Source organism: Hesperophylax consimilis, chromosome 14 (assembly GCF_061612785.1).
Source record: "Hesperophylax consimilis isolate HC1 chromosome 14, BYU_Hcon_1.0, whole genome shotgun sequence".
Taxonomy (NCBI): Eukaryota; Metazoa; Arthropoda; class Insecta; order Trichoptera; family Limnephilidae; genus Hesperophylax; species Hesperophylax consimilis.
The window spans coordinates 35,568,951-35,592,773 of NC_142849.1; positions in this window are offsets into that span (position 1 = coordinate 35,568,951).

The following is a 23,823-nucleotide window of genomic DNA, read 5'->3' on the forward strand; positions in this document are numbered from 1 at the left end:
TCAAGACTATGTTTTGCATTTTTCTCATAAAATGGTATGGTTTGCTGCGTTTTCTACCAACGTAAACAATAGCATAACCACAGAACAGACAATCCCTAGAAGTGTCCATTTATATGTTTTTTAAAGTATTTTTTTATATAGTCAACAACATACCCATAGACTCTTGGCTAAACTTAATTTTATATGCAAAATAAGACAACTTCTCAAATGGATCAAATCCTTACAAACTGACAGAAAATTACAAGTTCGAATTGGTGACCAGCTGTCAACTGAGCGAAATGTGACCAGTGTTGTCCCTCAAGAATCAGTCCTGGGTCCAGTTCTGACTGTTGACAGCTGTTTCGCCTTCTGAAGGCACTATAAAAAAAAACGCCTTCGAAAAGTGAAATAGCTTAATATTTAAAAAAAAATCAAATAAATTTAATAATTGAAAATTGAGTAAAGTCAAAATTGAAAATTATTGATAATCCAGTTAAAAACAGGATTGCCCGTGTTCTGATAAGTTTTAGAAAATTACGAATATATCAGATTTCTAATAAATAAGCCATATTCAATATTAGTAATTTTCTCCGTGTTTTATTGAATACATAAAAGAAAACTTACAATTGCAATGGAGTTTTACAAATTATACTTGATGAATAAAATAATGAGATTGTGTAAATTGATGAATGTGGGTTAGTGATATTTGTTTTCACTTTAAAAAAATAATTTGGATTTTGAAAATATTTTTTTACCTATTAGTTGCCTGCAACGGGCAAAAAGCTAATTTTAGGCAAACATACATATATTTTAATACATTTGTGGGCACACACTCATTGCTCCATCCACATTCAAACATCACATCATAAATATAAAAGTAGGCAAACACCTCTTGCTTCATCCACATTGACGGCCGGTATAGTCCAGTGGTAACGCATTGGACTGCCATTCCGAAGGTCGCGGGTTCGAACCCGGCGTGCGCAAATAAATTTTATTTGATTAATTTGTGTTATTTCACAATTAATTAATTAAAATAATATATAGTATATTTGCGGCACGTTCCAGAGTGGAAGATACTACCAGTATCGCCCTGGTGTAAGACCACCATTCAGAATTGAAACGTTGCTCCAAATGGCTTTAGCCGTGTTTAGTGACTAGATCTGAATAGCCAGGTACTTCCCCACCTTCCTCTTTCCCTTCCCCACTTACCTTCAGCCTCACAACATCCCCCAATTGGGGATGCCATAGTCTCACTGGCTCCAGACGGGAGCAGTTGGGACTCTTGTGAGGTATTCACTATAAAAAAAAAAAAAAAAATTCAACACCAAATCATTCCTTCCTTTTGTTTGTACACTTTGTTTAACCAATTAATTTTTACCCATTAGTTGCCTGCAGCGGGCAAAAAGCTAGTGTTTTATTAATTTCCTTAATTAATTAGTTTACTTTACGGTCGCACTAGAACAAAGTTCTATCAATTTGTCTCTTCAGTAATTATGACGTTCATAGTTACATCGGAAATTTTATCAGATAGAGGTATAAAAACCTCAACGGAAAGCTTTACACCATTACCTCTTGATTTAGATCCTGGTTTAAAAAAATCGCGATCTTAAAATATGCCATGGAAAATATTCAGTAGGTGGATTATTATTCTCGAAAAAAAAAATTGGAATTCCCTAGCTCAGGCTTATAGGAAATAATAAAAACCTTGGGTTTAGTCTCCTAACGAACTGGGGCTTACGTTTTCTCCCTAATTACACTTCTTTTATAAAAAAAAACACTTTGGTATCAGGAAAAAATACGTTAAAAATAGCTCTTACTTAAATGATGGTAAACGTTTGAGAATACAAAATTTATAATGCCGTGACAGTCAAAAATTATAATGCTGTGAAAATGAAATTATACAAAACGAAACATCTTAAAATAAAAATACAAATTTGGTTTATTTGCCTATGAAAAATTCTCAAATTCGTTCTGTGCACAGCTTTGTCTGTCGAGAATAGAGTTACAGAGCTTTGAAACGTTAATTTTAGTCTGTCTTCCCATTGGCTAGGTAAAGGTAGGGAAATGATAATAAATCGACATAAACTAAAGATTCTGGGCAGAAAAGTACCACAATAGCTGAACTGCATACCGTAGCAAATTTTACTTTTCTGCGCAGGGTTAATTGTTCAATGATATAGATATATGCAAAGCCGCCCGGTTAGATTATTGCTTATTCGTAATACGATCGTTTATGGTTTTACAATACACCCGCCTCAGGGATCTTACATTAAGTTTGCTTTGGTACTTTCTTTGCGAATTCCTTGTATCACTGCTATACATCAGTGTTGGAATCAGAACTCCAATGGGAGATTGTGGACAGTCCACCCTTACAAGATATTTCACCATTTTCTTTTTCGGTCAGTAAAGCTTCGTACTAAATGTACCTAGCATCGGCGGGTTTAACACTAAGGTATGTTAAAATAAAGCCTTAAATAAAGAAATCCTGGAAAATTAGGTCGATTTGGCTACATCTGAATGGATTCAATCAATGCGAGGCTTTCGTAAACGTTTGGTTGTAAAGAAAACAATCTCAGGTCCCTTAGGCGTCTTTAAACGGAAAAAAAAGATCCCCTTGTCTTGTGTCCTTTGGTTCCAGTGATATATGGTACAAAAGATGGGTTATTTAATTGAGTGGAAATGAGTATTTTAAATTTTAATACCCACAAGCGTCATTTTATTTTGTCTTTGTACAGACGAAAGAGTTGTATCGAAAGGAAATGGTTTTTGTTTTAATGTGATTTTTAAAATATAGTTTCAATTGAGTAAGTATAGTTTTCAATTGGAGCCAGTGAAAACATGTCATCCAATAATTTCTTAATGGCTATAGACATACTGAACATAGAAACACATATAAGTGTGTGTCTGCTTGCCCGAAGTAGCCTCATTTTTATTTCTTTTTACAAAAGTGTACAAACATTTTTAATACCTACCGAAATTCTTCGTAGAGAAGACAATTGAGGCCTAGGAGTTGCAATATATTTCCTAAATTGGCGACACCAGGGCGATACTGCACATCTTTCACTATGTATAAACCACAGACATAGGAATTAATAGACGAGAAGATAATGGCGAGGGGTAAAATCAACTGTTGAAGAACGAAGGGAGTAAGGCTGACTGTGATTCGTCAATAAATCAATCTGACAGTAAATAGGCATCTCGCATTATAATATCACCATTTAGTTCTTAAAAGTAAAATCTGCTTTTGAATGAATAGACATTTCTACATGGGAGCGCAAATTACTCGCCACGTTATGAACTAATTTGCGAAGTCCAAATTCGGCAAAGTAAGGCAGCTTCTATTTTCAGAGTCGTAGTTAGTTTCAGAGTATTTAGTTAAGACACTTTTACAAATGTCTCATAATTTACTTACCCCAGTAAACAACGATGAGCACACTTGAGAATCGCTACATTGTGATGTGATAGTATATGTTTCTAAAACTGATCCATATAATACGGTGTGAATAAGCTTAAAATAAAGTAAAATAATGCTTACTTACGGAATGTAATACGACAATTGGGTTTATTCTCTTTTTCACATCTGTTTTTACAAGTTTTCATATCACAAGTCAACATTTTGCCGTGTTATTTCGTAAAATGAACCGATGATGCCTCGACCATAGTTCGCACAAGAATGATGACGTCACGTTTTCAAATTTCACTTGAGGCCATATACGAGCCCAGCCGGCTCAATGGAACCGGTATGGGGAGTGGGTATAATACGCTTTTAATCACTTAGGGCAGGTCTACTAATATTCATATGTCTATGGTATAAACATTGTTTGGTGTAAACAACAGAAAATCTAGAGGATAATTGAAAACACCAGCTTTATTTACAAATAAATATTTTTCTGGAATTTTTTTCGATTCATCGAAATTTATACACACAGTTCATCCAATTTTCTTCTCATCACCTATCAGATATACTGATAGCAACAGTAAATCTAATTTATCATTTGGCTATTTCTAATAAATTATTTACACTTTTAATTAATTTATTTAACAAGCAATGTTACTTTAGCTTAATCCAGTCTAACCTTAATTATCTAATAGAAATATGGGGAAACACGATTGATGTGTCGTATTTAGTCAGTGGGAAACATTAATTTTAACACACATTAAATTTTATTTTAGTGTACATCCATAGGGCTTTTTTTAAAAGTATGTTTATTCAGTTTTTTTGTTGTTATGTACATATTTTATTTCACACATATCTTACAAAATTGAGCAATCAGTGTGATTGTAAGAAATATCTCATTTTTCATATTTATTTATTTACAATTTTTTTTAACATTTAAAATTTAACTCAATATTATAATACTTCAGTTTTTTTAAATTTTATTTATTTTATTTTTTATATTAACTCCACACAGGAGGCCCTGAAGAAAATAATTTCCCTCAGGTCCTATGTCATCTTTGGGGATGCTGTGTGGAGGGTCTTTTTGTGAAGAGGAAGGAGTGAACATGGGTCTTGAAGAGTATCATGTTGTAGGAGGGAGGAAACACAGAGGCCGGCAGTTCGTTCCACAGCCGAGCTGTTGAACTTAAGAACGAATCGTAGAAGCGACCCGTTCTCATGTGACAAATGTCAACTGTGTACAAATGTTGGGCGCGCGTTTGGCGTGTATCCCGACTACGCACCGGTGCCGAAGGGATAAATGACGCTAGTTCCTCAGAGCATCTTCCATTGTAATACCGATAGAACAAGGACAGCATACCTACCTGACGCCTGTGCTCTAAAGATTGGAGTCCGTTTGTTAAGATTGGGGAATCTATCAAACGGACCGCCCGTTTTTGCACAGAGTCAAGGGTTTTTTTCAGGTATTTAGGGGCTACGGACCAGAGATGGCTGCCAAATTCGACAGTAGAGCGCACTTGCGATTTGTACAGGGTCAGCAGTTGTGTATTATTAAAGTATCTGCGGGCCCTGTACAGTACGCCCAGCTTCTGAGAGGCCAACTTTACTCTGGCTTCGATGGAGCCGCCGTACCTGAGCTGGTCACTTATAGTTATACCAAGCATATCAATGGAAGGCCTGTTTGGAAGATTGCTTCCGTTGAAGGAGACTTGATTATCATTTGGATCCCTTTTAGACGTAATCAAGACAGGATTGGGTCTTTGAAACATTGAATTCGACGAGATTATTTTTACCCCAGGAGGAAATACTCTCGAGATAACCGTCCATTCTCTGCTTCAAAGCCCTCCGAGCCGTTGGAGTTTGTGTGCCCTTTGGGGGCTTGTAAAAAAAAAGCTATCATGAACTGTACTGTCATCCGCGTAACAATGAATCGGTGCACATGTCAAAAGGTCATTGATGTGCAACAAAAACAAAGTCGGAGACAGAACCGATCCCTGTGGGACGCCAGCATTTATGGAGTGCGAGGAAGAGGTGAAACCGTCAGCAACCGCCTGAATCGACCTATCCCTTAAAAAAATCAGCAATCCACGTACACAGGGATGCGGGAAGTCCGTAAGAAGGCAATTTGTTGACAAGTCCTCGGTGCCAGACCCGGTCAAAGGCCTTGGATATGTCTAGTGCGACCGTTTGGGTCTCGCCGTGACGTTCCAGGCACCGCCCCTAAACATGCGTCACATACGCGAGAAGATCACCGCACGAGCGGTTCCGCCGGAATCCGTATTGACGGTCGTTGATAATTTTGTTCTTCTCGAGGTATGTGAGCAGTTTGTCGTTGATCACACGTTCCATCACTTTGGACAGAACTGATGTGATCGTTATGGGGCGGTAGTTGGCCGGGTTGGAGCGGTCACCTTTCTTGGGAATAGGGTGAATGACCGCTTTTTTCCAACCAGAGGGCACAGTGCCACACTTCAAGGACATTTTGAAGAGCTTTGTCAAAACTGGAACTATTTCTGCAGCACACCTCTGCAATACCAGGGCAGGTATTCCATCAGGTCCACTAGCTTTGTTAAAATCGAGCCCCCGTATGACGTGGAGTACATCCCGATGCCGGATCCTCAGCTTTTTCATATAGAAGCCGCAGTGAGGAACCGACGGCGGAACAGCACCTCCGTCGTCGAGGGTCGAGTTTTCCTTAATAGGTTTGCCTTTTCGGTGGCGGTGTTTGCTAGTGAGCCGTCAGGTCTGGCAAAAGGTGGCAAACTGGGTTTGCAAAAATTTCCACCTATTGAGCCCGCAAGCGACTAGAATGCTCTGCTGCCATGCGGGCAGGCAGCCAGCTTTTTGCTGATCTGCAGGTCGTGTTCGAATTTTGACCTATTAATGATTCTCTTGCATTCCTTTGCCGATTTGTTAATATTGATGTAAAAGCCCATCAAGACACAGGATATTACATTTTACTACGGTATGTAGGGATGGATTACAGGAAACAGGAAATTAAATTTTAGTACGGTATGTAGCAGGGGATTACAGACCGCAGGAAATTACATTTTTCTACGGTATGTAGAGGCGAATAACAGGCCACAGGAAATTACATTTTACTACAGTATGTAGGGGCGGATTACAGTTTATCAAAATGATTTATTTATAAAGGAAAGCAGATACATGTTTTTTCACAATCCACATAGGTAAGATGAATAGCCTGAATTTGGTTTTGATTTCCGAAATAGAGTTATCTTTTTTAATGTCTTCAGGAAACGAGCTCAACATTTCAGGAATAGTATGCCTCTTTGTTCTATCTCCGTACAAATTTTACTATTTATTTTATTTATTTTATTAATACAAGACTTAGAGGGTACATATGGTTTTTGTGATATTTCACCCTCCATGCTAGGGATGACCCTGTGTTATAGCGGGCGAATTACTATGATATGAAAAAGAAAAATAAGAAAAATGATGTAAAGCTAGTTTGGGTTGCAAGAAGAGAATGGAGAAGTTAGAGAATTATAAGAAGATTATAGAAGATCAAACTAATTATTTATGAACATACTATACCGCTAATTTGGGGAATAAGGATATGTTATGTTTTGTCTGAAAGGTGATTAAATTGATAGAGTGTAGAATGAATGGGTATTGTAGTTGTAATGTATTCAATGTGTAAGGATCCATTTCGCAATTTTTTTTTTTGAAGGAATGGGGTTGACTCGCGGTTTTTAGGTTTTCAGGGATAAGGTCAAAGATTTTAGGAGTTAGGAAGAAAAATTGTCTTTGAGCTTACGTGGTATGTAGTGAAGGTACTTTGCATTGACCGTTGGTTATTGTTCTGGTGGTGTAGTTGTGTTGTAAAGAGTTTAGTTTTTATATTTGAATAGGAAATGTATTAGCGAAAATTTTAGGTGGAGTTGTTGTATGTTTAAGACCTTATAATCTATGAGGAGTCAAGTGGAGGGGTATCTTGTCAGTCGCTTGTTAATGACACGTATTACTATTTTTTGGGCTTTTAGAAGAGGTTCGATGGTGAATAATAAACATTTATGCTTCTCTTTGCCTCGCAGGGTTGGGTTGTGGTTGACGGGTTTTTTGAATTCTGTGTTACAGAATTCATCCAGCGTTAATTGGTAACCTACCCATATATATATGTGGAGCACATTACATAGTTATAATATTTTTCATAATAGCATTTACATAATTGGATTGTATTTATTCAATTTTATTTAAGTACGTTTTGTACGTTAACCCATGACTAATAACTCCGAATTCTATAATTAATGCGTTATATATACAGTATAAAATATATTTGCACACAAAATTTTTAAGGTAATAAAATTTTCCTAATATGGATCTTAATCTATTACATATATTTTCAATGTAGTTTGAGCTCTTAAAGTTGACGTCTAAAGTAAGACCACGGTTTGTATATTGGTACACTTTTTCTATGCTTGGAAATTTACGTTGCAAAGATTAGTTTTTTGTATGCCAACAGTCGGACGAATGTATTAGTATGCCAACAGTCGTACGTATGAAATTGTATGCCAACAGTCGTACGTAGGAACTTGTATGCCAACAGTCGTACGTATGAATTTTTATAACATTTCCTTATTCTGACAACTTATAATGTCACGGTTAGGACTGAAATTCTAAGCTCTCTGGACCGGAAGAGACGTATTAACCGACTTGCAGAGAAAGGATGAACGTAGACTAAATGCTGTAGAAATGAAATCCCTGAGGCATATATGTTGTAAAACCATCGTGCCAGTAATGTGGATTTCGCAAAGAACGCATGTATGATGTAAGCGTAATGAGTAAGATTAAGAAAGGGACGCTCAGATTGTTTTTGCATTTAGAGCAAATGAACGAATTAAGGAGAATATATGACGCAAATATGAACGGTAGAAGAAGGCGGGGACGCCCGAGGAAGACATGGTACGATCAAGTGAAGCAAATACTTCTCGGGTATAGAGTCGGATCTTCTCAAGAGTTAGAATAACAGAAGAGTATGTATAAGACGACGTATGAATGTGGATGAGGCAAGGAGTGTATAGCAAGATAGAGTTGTTTGGCGGTTCAACTTTTCTACTTACCCATACGGAGAAAAGGCGTTTTGGTTAGTTAGTTAGTTGACCTCCATATTTATATTTGTAGGGGTAATGGTATCCAATCATTGGAATATTCACAATGTTAGGTTAATTTAATAAAAAATATATATTCATTGTCTATTAGTCAGCAGTCTTGGTAGATACTTTAAAGGACAATCTTTCGTATAATGCACCAATGTTTACGTTTAATTAAATACAATGTTTTCCTTTCGCAAGCCGATCATTGGAAATAGAATTCTAGGGAGGGAAAACAATAAGCGACGCGTGTAAGGCTTTCCAAATTTACTTATTAAAAATTCAATAAAAGTGTGTCTGTCTTGCATTCTAATGACGGCCCATCCCATTTCCAAGATATTTATAAAGGTACACAGTGCATGTCCGAAATACTGAATTTTGTGCGCGAGTACCTTTTGTTTTGGCAGGCATTGGCGTAAAGAAAAATATACCGACTCTGAGCAACTTTGTGAATCCGATCTCTGTCTAATTCTGATAATTAGGTTGCCCATAATGCAAAACAAATAAACTATTTAAAAATAGAATTTATAGTAAGTACAGATGTGTTCACTGTTTACTAAGCATAACGTATGTTGAAAAGGTAATGCGTTAGTTACCCGCTTACTATGATCATCGAACCCGACTTTTCTAACTGGCCTTATGCACAATTTACTTTATCGGTCTACGATACCTTACATTTTACAATCCTTGGTTAAAAAATACTAATAATTCTTTTTTTGTGAGCCTTCTGCGTCCAGCTCCAGACAAATAATGTCTCCGGTTTTTCCGATTCTTGGCGGCTTTCGTATTATTAAAATGATATAATTAGTATTACAAGGCAACAGCGTTTTTGTAAACTAAAACGCCATGAAAATGTGGATTCTACCGTCGGTCTCGACATCACGACTTGTTCTATATTATATATGGCAGAACGGACGTTCTGGCCCGGCAAAGCATGACAAGAGGTATGGTGCTGATAAATGACATCTCTAGGTCTCTTGAAATTTTCAGCATTGGCTTTGAAAGTTTCTACAGTAATTTTAGGCAAGATCTCCAAAATATGTATATAAAAATAAATTTTATTATTCTTTTATTTATTTAAAGTTATGTAAATTATGTCAAGTGCATTATAGTAAGATTATATAAATCTGAAAAATCCATTATTTAAATAGAAAAGAAACTGATTGTTAATTTGGATATATTTTTCGCGATTATGTTTCCCGGGCAGCTGCCCATACCGCCCGGGAGATCATTACACCACTTTTACTGAAATTTACATACATAAATATTTCAGTCCTATAAAAACAAAGTTCCCTTTTGTAATTGACTTTTTACCGAGAAAGCGAATCTAGGTAATATCACGTGACGCTATGTGATAAAAAATGAGAAAAATCAATATATATAGTAGGTTAAATTTGTCACCTGTTAAAGTTGTAAATATGAAATGAAATATTACTTTTTTTTATTTATTTATTTAGACGCCGTAAAAGGCTTTTACAATATAAATGATTTATGTTTACAGTGGTTCACAGGAGCGAAACAGTATTATGTTAAACAGAATAATTACTGAGAAATTATGTTGAAAATTAAACAAAAATAACATCTGGTATACAAAGGTACATTAGCATTTTTATTTTCAATCCGTACAGTAGTTTAGTATTGAGGTTATTGTTACCTTCAATATTGAATTTGGTTGAATTTGCTGAGAACTAAGAGTTAGCTCTATTGAATCAGGGCTGTCAGTAAGACATCTCATAACAATTTTGGGAAAAATTATAGTTTTAATTAAGTATATAAAATTATTAGATAACACTCTTCTGTCTGATTTCTGATGTAAGTGCATTGTTTAGGTTCTGTGATAACTTATGAATAGAATGGTATTATGCCTAATAACATTGATAATTACGACAGAGGTATGTTATTATAGCCTTCTTATAACTATATTCCGTGCAGTTGAACACATCTACTACTTCTGAGAAAGCATTGCCAACTGCATGCAATCTAGGTATAAGCGAGTTTCTAAATGACGCAGTCCTGATATTGTTATTAAAATTTAACAAAAAGAATTTTGGATCGAGTGGTTCTAGTGGGTATATGGAAGGTAATTAGGCTTAATATATCAGGGCTGTCTATAATACCATTGACAATTTTAAAAATAAAAGTCAAATTACAACCAGATAATGTTAAATTTATATTTAGCAGGAATAAACAAATTAATGTTACAAATATGTAGAATTTGGAATACGTAGAAAAAGTGGGGTAGCCCGAAGAAGACATGACCCAGTAAAATGACATGAAGACATGACAAATAATCATAATAATCCATGTGCATGTAACTCCGGAAACTGAAGTTTGGGTTTTCAAGACCCGCTTACGACGCTAGCGACCCGGGTCGTGTAAAAATGGCTCTAGTAAGACCAGTTGGAGAGGTCAAATGATCTCCCCAAACCAGCCTCTCTCGATCCGGCACCCCACGAGCTTGTGGTCAGGCGCTTCCTGAACATACATCGGGCACCTCGGCTAAATCTAATTAGCTAATCTCCCACTAAGGGGGACCTGTGGCAGAGGTATTGGTTAATGTACATAAGAAAGATACTTGTTTCAAGTCATGCTGTCATTACATAAACGCAAGGTGGGCTTTTCAAAATAATAACAGCTCAGATTATTTTTAAATCCTAGTAAAGAATATACCATCTAAGAATGTATAAGCAAGTACCGAATGAACTATAATATGTACGTTTATTAAAAAATAATGGAATAAATTTGAACTGTGCGATTAACAATAGAGCATAACCATTTAGGATTTTTTCGCATTCAAATTAAAAAATTTCTGGTGTTTGCTCGTTTGAAGAGCCAATAAATTTTTCAAGCTGCAAAATGACTGATTCTGAATCTGAATGCTGCGATTATCACCGAAGAAAGAGTAAAAGGAGACCATACAAGAGGCGTGCAGGAAAATCCAGGAGTTCAGGAAGAAAGACAGACAAGTCTGCAGAGTCGACCAATAAACCTGGAAGTGGCAGGGGAGAAAAGGAAAGGAGGCGAGGAAAGAAGGAACCACCTGTTCCTTGCCCCATACATGGCGTTATTCCAGAACGGTGAAATAATTGCACACGAAAAGACAAAAATTCGGTTGCAAATATCAGCAATATCAGCATAACGTGAAAATGTTCTCAGTATCCCTTTTGAAATATTATATTTTTGTTCTTTGTAAAGCGTTTAAAATTGTTGTGTTTGAATTTCGTAGACATTTAATACTTTGATATACCGATAATAGCATTATAAATAAACGTGAATGATTTTGACTTTGTTTATTATTAGGTTCAATGATTTTGGTATTATGTATTAATAATTCTGTACCAGTTAGATTCTATAGAGGTCAATGGTCCTACGTCGAAAAATACCGAAGAGACAATGAGCCGTTTCCTTCAGAATTTCACTATTTATTTTCAAATATATCAAAAGAAAGACAAAAATTCCCGGGTTACGAATAACCTGACGATATTTGAAAATCTACTACCACCATACTAAGCGGAAAATGTTGCTTGTATTGCGATGGAGGACTTAGCCGAGGCATTAAATACTTTACGCCTGGGTGAGATCCAAACGCGATGCCTACTCAGCCACCGACCGATCTATACTTATTTATTTATTCGCACAATACTCCCAACTGCTCCTAACCGTCTGTAGCCAGTGAGACTATGGCATCCCGAATTCGGGTAAGTTATGAGGCTTAAGGCATCAGGGAGGGGAAGTAGACAGGAAAGAGGAAGCAGGGGATGTACCTGGGTACTCAGATCTGATCACCAAACACGGCAAACGCCATTTAAAGCAACATTTCAATTCTGAATGGTGGTCTTACACCAGGACGATACTGAGAGTATCTCCCACTCTGGAACGTACCGCAAATATACTATATATTATTTTTAATGAGTAATTTGTATTATAAGACAAATTATTAGTAAAATTTACTTGCACACACCGGGATTGAACTGGCGACCCCCAGCTTGCTAGTCGCGAGCGTTACCCCTCTACAACTGAGGCCGTCAGGTAAATAGTGATTTTCTCTTAGCGGATCTGTCATGGAATTCACTTTGCAAAAATGAGTCCGTCCTATGTCGCAATTCATTTAGAGGTACGTCAGTGAGGTAAATGACATTACAATTCATTTTGAGAACTGTTTTGTGGCCTCCTAAAAAATAGCTATAGGACCATTAACCTCGCGGGTACAGAATTAGACATTTTTATAAACATGTATATGTATATATACGTGTTCCATTCATTTTTATTTAGCAAAGGGAATCCTCATTATTATTGTGTAACGCCATTGTCGCAAGCAATGACATAACAAAACTTATTGTAATGTCATTGATCGCAAGTAAATAAAGAAGTATTATTTGAAAACTACTGTCAAACACCAATCCTATCATTTGTTTTGTTCAAATTATGATTAGAACTATTTTAAATATAAATGAAATACCTTTAAATGTACTGATGATTTTATTAATCTCTAGTATTAAGTACCTACTGACGTAATCTAGGCACTAGTGAATTTATTTTTATTTTTATGTAAGATACTAAAAAGAATAAACCCTAGTATGTATTCACACTACAAACTCCAGGTTTTGTTCACTAAGCCTAACTTGATTGTTTGCGTGACTAAAAGAGCAGATTTCAATAGTTAATTGCGGCTCCCTAGTTAACCGATTTTGCGTACAACATAAATAATCTATAAGTTATGAGGGAATGAGAGTGGAAGATTTTAGAATAGATTCAACATTTAGATCAAATGCTACGAATCCGGAGCCTGCGCGCGCAATAAAACTTAATTTACACAAATGAAAGAATATCTTTGTTTAAAACCACTTTATTACATTTATAGACATCGACCGGTTTCGGTTGAACTCAACCTTCATCAGGACAGTACAAATATAAACTAAAATATAATACAGAGGAAGATTATTAAGTAAACAATAAAGAAAGAGAAAATATATAAATGTGAGGGAGAGAGCATCAGGGCAGCGGAGTAGGTAGTGGGGTCGGGGAGGGGTGGGGATTACCCAGGGAGAAAGGAAACATCTTTAAAATAGGGCTTTTAGTGAGTTCTATCTGTAACAGATATCTGTAACAGATAGAACTCACTAAAAGCCCTATTTTAAAGATGTTTCCTTTCTCCCTGGGTAATCCCCACCCCTCCCCGACCCCACTACCTACTCCGCTGCCCTGATGCTCTCTCCCTCACATTTATATATTTTCTCTTTCTTTATTGTTTACTTAATAATCTTCCTCTGTATTATATTTTAGTTTATATTTGTACTGTCCTGATGAAGGTTGAGTTCAACCGAAACCGGTCGACGTCTATAAATGTAATAAAGTGGTTTAAAACAAAGATATTCTTTCATTTGTGTAATAATGTCAAGCCACAAAGTGTTTGCTTCCTTCGATAAAACTTAATTTGTTTAGTTTGTGTTATTTCAGAATTTATTTAAAAAAAATATATATCTACTAGTATTATATATTTTGGGTACGTTCCAGAGCGGTAGACACTTTCACTAGCACCCTGGTGCTAGCACTAACACCTTTCAAAAAGAAATATTGCTTGAAATGGCTTTTGTCGTGTTTGGTGGTCAGATGTGAAGAGCCAGGTACTTTCCACGTTCATCTTCCCCATCTTTTTTCCCCCCCAGCTCAGTCTTTCAACCTCATAAGATACAGCAATTGGGGATGCCATAGTCACAATTGCTCCAGAAGGGTTGCGACTCTTGGGCGGTACGCACATAAAAATAAATAATTACTGTAACCTGTGTTCATCGAGTAAATCTGTAGGACAAATAAATCTTAGGTAAGTTTTCTGTTTATGTTAGTTTTTTACATTAACTCCACACAGGACGAAATAATTTTCCCTCATGGCCTATGTGATCTTTGGGAATGCTTTGTGGAGGGTATTTTTGAGGAGAGGAAGGAGTGAACATGGGTAATGAAGAAACCTATGTTGTAGGAGGAAGGAAATACAGAGGCCCACAAATCGTTCCTCAGCCGAGCTGTTGAACTAAAGAACAAGTCGAAGAAACGTCCCGTTCTTGTATGTCAATTGTGTACATATGAAGGGCGCGCGTATGGCGTGTTTACCGAATATGCGCAGATGCCGAAAGTATCTATGACATCTTCCATCTCCCGGTAGAACAAGGATATCATACCTGCCTGACGCTTTTGCCCCAAGGATTGTAATCCATTTGTTAAGAGAGGGGATCTATCAAACGGTCCTCCCGTTTCTGCACCAGACCAGAAGTGGCTGCCAAATAAAACATTGGGGCGCACTTGCGATTCGTACAGAGTCAGCAGTTGTGTACTATTAAAGTATCCCCGGGCCGTCGTCGTTTAAAAATCCTGATGAGGTTCCTCGCTGCTTTTTGTCACTCTGGCACATAGGTAAGCCGCTTAATAAAATGCATCAATTTATTACAAAAAACTCTACAAGATTAAATTTTCAACCTTAATCTCGAATCTGAGTCTACAAAATAAACGATTGAAATTTGAAATATCTCGGGAAGTCTTCGTAGTTAAGATTTAAGTTGGCGTAATCCAGATGTACCCTATTTCCTATTGCCTTGAAAAGTTATTTATTCGACTGCGAGCGTTTGAGCCGGGGAAACTTCTGCTGGGAAACTTATGACGGAGCTGCTGAAGCTCGTATGAAGTGAAGAGCGGGCAAAGTGAACAACATTTCTTTAAACATTAATATAATTTAATTTGCATCAACAATTTCCGAAGCGTAACACCAGTTCAAAGTTGATGTCTGCTACATGATAACGAGTTATATCATAGTTAAAGTGCTAGGTAGATGCTCTCAGAATCTCTCACAAAAAACCACAATTTAGAGATGTAACATTTCTTGAAATGGGTTAGTGCACCGCCAATGACATGCTGTAGAAAATGAACTGAGAGTAACTGGGTTATAACTCCGCGTTCTTCCGGTGTGTATCGCTCCATTGTTTGTTGTCAACTAATTCTGTCTGTCTACAACATAAATGCCAAAGTACAATGACATTTTACGCCATTTGCAAAAATTATGGCACTGTAAAATTATGACATTACTTTTGCCCAACCTTGTATTTGGATGAAATTACTAAATATATTAATTTTTTTTTATTTTACGACAGATTATTCATCAACTTTAAAAATCTTCTCATTCTGTCACTCTTCATCTGGGAAGATAATTATACAGAAAAGTATTAAGGCTAGTTCAAGAGGAATTAAACTAAATGGGGTATGCAGAGAGGACGTACCGCCAAACAACTCGGTCTTGGAAAACACTTCTTGCCTCATTCACATTTATACATCGTCTTATACATACTTTTCTATTATTCTGACTCTTGACATGGCCCGACTGGAGTATCTGATTCACTTGATCGTGCCATGTCTTCCTCTGGCGTCCCCGACTTCTGCTACCATTCGTATTTGCCTTATATATTCTCCTTATACTCCCATCTTCGCTCATTCGCTCTACATGCCCAAAACTTCTAAGCGTTATCAATTAAATACATCAGAAATTTCATAAATAGCCCTATTACTCGTGTCATATTCATATAATTTTTATTGATCCTTTGTTATTTCCAGTAAAAATTATATTGACTAGTAGCCACGTTCTACATTCTGCATGCAATATTTCTTTGTAGTGTACAACAGTATCTTCAATGGCATGTCGTGATTTACTTTGATGTCAAATACGATAACATATTTAAATTCGTATCCCAACTATTTTTCAAGAGTTTGCAAGGTGATATGTGACTCATTCCGTTTTTAATTCTAGTTACTGTCCCGTAGGTTAGTTCAGAAGCAATGATTGTTAAGATTTTGTTTCTTTAGTATTAACTGGTTTGTTAATTGAGTTGTCTTTAGGTTTTATGTTATAACTCTACCACCTTTTGTTCGATAGCCATCCTTAATGCGTTGGTTTTGGTGTTCCCTGAAGTCATCTGCGAAGTTATGTTTCGATATTATTTATGTAGTTTGCATAGAATCGCAATTATATTGTCATTCTGGTGTTTACAATTATGAGTCACCAATTTGCCAATACTTTTAATGGCGGCTTCTGGTTAATTGTTCTAAAACATTTGTATAAAATAAACCCAGATAATTTGCAGGCGATACAATCCGATGACAGTTTTTTTTAAATTTCATGTTTTTTTTTTAAATCACGAGTCACTGTATTCGCGCACGCTAATCTCCGAAATCGTCCAACCGATTTAAATGAAATTTTGTGAATGTATATGGCTAGTTCCAGTTTGAAACATAAGATAGTTTTGGACCCGATAGGTGGCGCTGTTATCGAAACCTGAATGATTTTTTATATTTTTTCAACGAATTTTTTTTTGGTCAGTCGTATTATCCAAAAATACACACAAACACAAATTTCAACTTTTCTACAGACCCCCTCAATATTTTTTAATGCGATGTTAAGGTATTTTATAGAAAAAAAGGTAGTAAATTATTTTTGTAAGCTTTGTGTATTCATATTCTCACTACATTAAATTAAAAATCATTACTATAATTGCTTAGACTTAAAAAATTATCTTATTTAGCTCATTTATAAAATTTATTTTTTATTCACTATCAAATAAGAATATTAATTTTATTATATATGAGATGAATAAAAAAATGTACACTGAAAGTGGTTTCTGTGGATCGTATTCGTACGGCAATATGTAAAACTGTGAAAAACGTACTTCAAGGCAGTATAGAACGGTACCCGTCGTATTTTAACTTATTTTATACTGAGTACTGAAATGATCGATATCAAATCAAACGTCAAACCAATATCTACAGTGGATGTGACTTGTGCATGTATTCTATGTATGTCAAATGCATAAAATGTCCGACAACAGATAACAGGCAGTCTACATAAAATGATGTCTATATTTTTTTTTTTTTTTTTTTTTTTATATTTACTCCACACAGGAGGCCCTGAAGAAAATAATTTCCCTCAGGGCCTATGTCATCTTTGGGGATGCTGTGTGGAGGGTCTTTTTGTGGAGAGGAAGGAGTGAACATGGGTCTTGAAGAGTCCCATGTTGTAGGAGGGAGGAAACACAGAGGCCGGCAGTTCGTTCCACAGCCGAGCTGTTGAACTTAAGAACGAATCGTAGAAGCGACCCGTTCTCATGTGACAAGTGTCAACTGTGTACAAATGTTGGGCGCGCGTTTGGCGTGTATCCCGACTACGCACCGGTGCCGAAGGGATCAATGACGCTAGTTCTTCAGAGCATCTTCCATTGTAATACCGATAGAACAAGGACAGCATACCTACCTGACGCCTGTGCTCTAAAGATTGCAGTCCGTTTGTTAAGATTGGGGAATCTATCAAACGGACCGCCCGTTTCTGCACAGAGTCAAGGGTTTTTTTCAGGTATTTTGGGGCTCCAGACCAGAGATGGCTGCCAAATTCGACAGTAGGGCGCACTTGCGATTTGTACAGGGTGAGCAGTTGTGTACTATTAAAGTATCTGCGGGCCCTGTACAGTACGCCCAGCTTCTGAGAGGCCAACTTTACTCTAGCTTCGATGGAGCCCCCGTACCTGAGCTGGTCACTTATAGTTACACCAAGCATATCAATGGAAGGCCTGTTCGGAAGATTGCTTCCGTTGAAGGAGACTAGATTATCATTTGGATCCCTTTTAGACGTAATCAGACAGGATTGGGTCTTTGAAACATTAAATTTGACGAGATTATTTTTACCCCAGGAGGAAATACTCTCGAGATAACCGTCCATTCTCTGCTTCAAAGCCCTCCGAGCCGTTGGAGTTTGTGTGCCCTTTGGGGGCTTGTCAAACAAAAAGCTATCATGAACTGTACTGTCATCCGCGTAACAATGAATCGGTGCACATGTCAAAAGGTCATTGATGTGCAACAAAAACAAAGTTGGAGACAGAACCGATCCCTGTGGGACGCCAGCATTTATGGAGTGCGAGGAAGAGGTGAAACCGTCAGCAACCGCCTGAATCTACCTATCCCTTAAAAAGTCAGCAATCCACGTACACAGGGATGCGGGAAGTCCGTAAGAATGCAATTTGTTGACAAGTCCTCGGTGCCAGACCCGGTCAAAGGCCTTGGATATGTCTAGTGCGACCGTTTGGGTCTCACCGTGACGTTCCAGGCACCGCCCCCAAACATGCGTCACATACGCGAGAAGATCACCGCACGAGCGGTTCCGCCGGAATCCGTATTGACGGTCGTTGATAATTTTGTTCTTCTCGAGGTATGTGAGCAGTTTGTCGTTGATCACACGTTCCATCACTTTGGACAGAACTGATGTGATCGCTATGGGGCGGTAGTTGGCCGGGTTGGAGCGGTCACCTTTCTTGGGAATAGGGTGAATTACCGCTTTTTTCCAACCAGAGGGCACAGTGCCACACTTCAGGGACATTTTGAAGAGCTTTGTCAAAACTGGAACTATTTCCGCAGCACACCTCTGCAATACCAGGGCAGGTATTCCATCAGGTCCACTAGCTTTGTTAACAAAATAAAATGCGGTTTACATAGAAGGTCTGTAGCAGGACAATGTCTGCCCGGGCTCACTAGTATATAAGTATAAGTGTGTTTTTATTAGTGCCAGAAGTGTTTAGAAAGTGAAATGAGGAAGAAGTCTTGGATGCCCAAGGAATAATTAACGCAATATATCTGCACCGTAATGAGATGCGGAGTCGAATCAAAAGTTAACAGTAACATTACGGTACACAGTAGTGAATGGTGAAAGAAGTCATAGACGCTCGAGACATTAGCAATAGCGAAGCATTACGTGGTTCACTAGTGAAAAAAATAGACAAACAATTTATTTATCACTGGTTTGAAGCAATCAACTCTTAGATCAGCAACATCATCAGCTGTAGGCAGACTGATAGAACCTATGCGCAAGCCAAATACTAAGTTTGGTGATCGCGCCTTCGGAGTATCTGGGCCGAAAGCTTGAAATAAACTCCCTCTGGAACTAAGATCCATAACAAGTCCAACAGAATTCAGGTCTAAACTAAAAACGTACCTTTTTAAGCTGTCGTACCCTTATATTAAATATACCATTCCTAAGAGAAAGTCCAGTTATATTCAATTTTCCAATTATGTCCTAAATCCTGTATCTAAATTTCGCTAATAAACAATTAGATAATGTTAATTAAGTGTTAATCTCAAGTGACCTACCAGGTAAGTATTTTACTGTAAATTATCTCCATAAATAGTTAAGTAATAACATAGGTCACTAAAGAAATGTATTATAAGTTTGTACAGCGCCCTTGAGGTGATTCTGCACAAAAACGGCGCTATACAAGTCATCCAATTATTATTATTATTATTATTTATACTGGGTTTTTACAGACGATCTCACTTACATGAGAACAATCCAGTTATAAAAACTCAGTTAATATACAAATAGGATAATAGCACAAAAGTTATAAAATAAATGAAACAGAAAATATAAGTAACATAAGGGCAGGAGGTTTTCCAACATCAACGATCGTTTATAATTGTGAAAAATCACGAGATATTATAATTATAGGATTAGGAAGCTAAAAGTAATTTATTAAGTATTTTCCAGTTTGGTGTATTATTTTGTATGATAACTTCTCCCTTCTTTCCATCCGTAACATAACATTTCTTAGGCATTCTGGAATTATTTTGCACTTTAGAAAGTATTGTTTTTATAAAGTATTTCACTATATTGTGAAAAATCACGAGATATTATAATTATAGGATTAGGAAGCTAAAAGTAATTTATTAAGTATTTTCCAGTTTGGTGTATTATTTTGTATGATAACTTCTCCCTTCTTTCCATCCGTAACATAACATTTCTTAGGCATTCTGGAATTATTTTGCACTTTAGAATAGCTTCGGTGAGACTAGAAAGCAATATTATGGCAAAATATTGTGGCAAGATCCTAAGAGTAAAATTTTTTTCGACCTTTGCCATTACACTACACCTCAAAAAATTATAAATCTCCGGGTCCGGGCATTCAACACTCAACGGTCACATAAAGATACATATTCAATTTAAAATTATAAATCTCTGGGTCCAGGCATTCAACACTCAACGGTCACATAAAGATACATATTCAATTTAAAATTATAAATCTCTGGGTCCGGGCATTCAACACTCAACAGTCACATAAAGATACATATTCAATTTAAAATTATAAATCTGTGGGTCCGGACATTCAAAAATCAACGATCATATAAAGATACATATTCAATTTAAAATTGTGAATCTTTGGGTCCGGGCATTCAACATTCAACCGTCACATAAAGATACATATTCAATTTTTTTTTTTTTTTAAATTCGTCTTTTTGGTACACCCTAGTTTTGACTGGTTTCGGGCATTTTTAAAATTATTGTATAAATATATTTTTTAATTTAGTTTGTTTTACACCCAGCCGGATTTAGATGTCTAAAGCAAAATATTTTTAATGAAAAGTATTTCTAAACAGTTCAAATTAATAAACGTACCAAAATACACCCTTGTGAAGTCTAGCTATATATATAAATAAAATGAAAATTATATTTCTATATCGTTTAAATTAATAAAGGTATCTAAATACACTGTTTGCAGTGTATTATACATTTATATTCATTTTTATGGGACGAAAGAGGGAGTTGGAATTGACAAAAGCGTTCACATAAAAATTAAGACCCGGCATTTTCAATTTCTACCGATTTTATATCAAGTTTCTCGCTAACTCCTTAAGTCTTGGAGTTCCAAAAAAAAAAATGTTGTTTTTGAAGATAATATCCATACATTGGTTTTGCCGAAACTTTAATTATTTGAAATTCCCTCGATAGAAAAAAATCGCAAAGTAAGCTCCGAAAATTATTAAAAATACGTTTTGTTCTGTTATTTAATATGTTATAAGCACGAAAAAATTCAGAGTGTATGTTTAAATGCAACTAAAGACATTGGAGAGAGATTTTTGCTTTATTTCAAATGAGTCGTGTTTCAAAATATTTTCACAGCAGTCGCTTACGTCTGTTCGTTCCAATCCTTTTAAATATTAGCGCGCTCTCTCTAACATTCTGATTTACATAAGACCATTTCAAACATTCATCAGTCCCGCGCAGTCGGCAGGCATAGTGGACGTGTGTCAGAATTTTTGGCATCTAAAATTACGTGATTTACTGTAAATAATATTTAATTTAAAATATTTGAATAGCTTATTTAACGTGAATATTGCATTTATCGGTTAAATAATATTGTTTTTCAAAATTGAAAAATAATTAACAAACATAAATTAAATGTCCCAAGGCCGCGGCCGCCGTACAAAAGTACTATTCGCCAAAAATTCGTTTGCCACAAGGCGATGTAAGCTGATTGTTCTAAAACTGTGAGATTATTTCTCGAATGAATTCCGCAGTCGTTTTTTGCCACTCTGGAAATATTAGAGTAAAACACGTCAGGTGTTTAACAAATACTGGTTATTCAGACTTTGCCGAACATTTAATTAATACTAACTGTTGGGGACGGATATAGCACCGTCGCAACGCGGAATCATAGGATTGGAAAAAGTTCGGAATGCCGACTTACCCTTTTCTATTCTTCCACGGTTTTCATTCCTTCTTTGCGCTGGTTCACAACAATTCACAAATTTCACCATGCGCGAGCTCACGATGGCTTTGATTTCGACACGGTCGATAAAGGGGGCTCCGTAATCAAACGATGTTGATAGGACGAATATTTTTAATCAACTAAAGTCGGCATAGGAGAGGAGAGGAGGGGAGAGGTCGATAGGCCACAATAATTTTATAAAGGATATAAAGGTAGGTAGCACGATGCTAGGTGCCAACATTTCCGCCCACCTAATTTGAACGAATTAATAATTATGATACAAAATTTAATAAAAGGTAAATTTAAATATATACATGGGTAAATTGTTCATTCAAGTCGTATCCGTAATGCCTCGCAGAAAACAATAAAAAAAATAACTCTTTACTAAATTAAGTATAACTTTTCAAAGAATGGTTCCTGGACCATAACAAAATTTTTGGTTTTGAAAAATATTTAAAATTGGTAATATTCCTTTGGTCTAGAATCTGAGTAAGAAACAAAACGAGAATTAGAGTATAGACATCTAAACAACAACAAAAAAATATATATAGATCCCAATGGTAAATAAAATAAAAATAAAATACAACAAAACTGGAAAATGAAAACGTATTCTATTTTAGATGTATATCTCAAGAATTATCACTAATAATAATTTTATTCTTCCGGTAACGGGCAAAGCTTTATCACTGGTCGAACCAAGGAACCAGATTGAGTTTTAACAGTAGCTACCCTAACTATTCCATCCTTACCGGGATGAACGTGGATAATTCGTCCTAATACCCACTTCATCGGTGGAAGACGATCGTCCTTTATTAACACTAATTGACCTAATTTAATGTTTGGATTTATTTTGCACCACTTTGATCGTTGTTGAAGCGTATTTAAATATTCTAAATGCCAACGTTTCCAGAAATGTTGCGACATCTTTTGGAGATGTTGCCACCTACTTAAACGATTAGACGTGGTGTCAAGAAAGTCATATTCAGGCAAACCTAGTAGGAATCCATCGATTAAAAAGTGGCCCGGGGTGAGTCCATTCACATCCTCGGGGTCTGAGCTCATTGAACACAAAGGGCGGGAGTTGAGGATGGCCTCAATTCTAGTGAGAACTGTCGCAAATTCTTCATAAGTTAGAACGGTCTCACCTATCACCCGTTTTAAATGGTATTTTACAGATTTTATCCCTGCCTCAAATAAGCCTCCGAAATGAGGACTTGCTGGAGGGTTAAAAGACCAAATAATGCCGCTCTGAATTAGATGATTAGATATAACATCACGCTGTGATGCCAAGAATTTATTTATACCGAGTAGGTACCGATTTGCACCGACGAAATTGGTTCCGTTATCGCTTATGATTTCAGAACATAACCCTCGACGATCTGTAAACCGGCTAAGGGCTGCAATAAATGCTTCAGAAGATAAATCAGACACGATCTCTAAATGAACTGCTTTCGTCGCCATACATACAAATAGACATAAATAACCCTTTGACGTTTTTGCTCCCCTACGTTTGTGATCTTTCAAGGTGAAAGGTCCTCCGAAATCTACACCAACTCGAGAAAAAGCACGGCCTTGTTGCACTCGAGAGGGAGGTAAATCACCCATTAGGGGAGGTAGCACCGAAGATTTCATTTTATAGCAGACAATGCATTTCGACAGTTGTGAGCGAATTTTATTCCGTGCAGCCACTATCCAAAATTTACGCTGAATAGTGAATTGAAGGCTTCGTGGCCCAACATGAAGATACTGTTTATGATAATAATCTATAATTAAA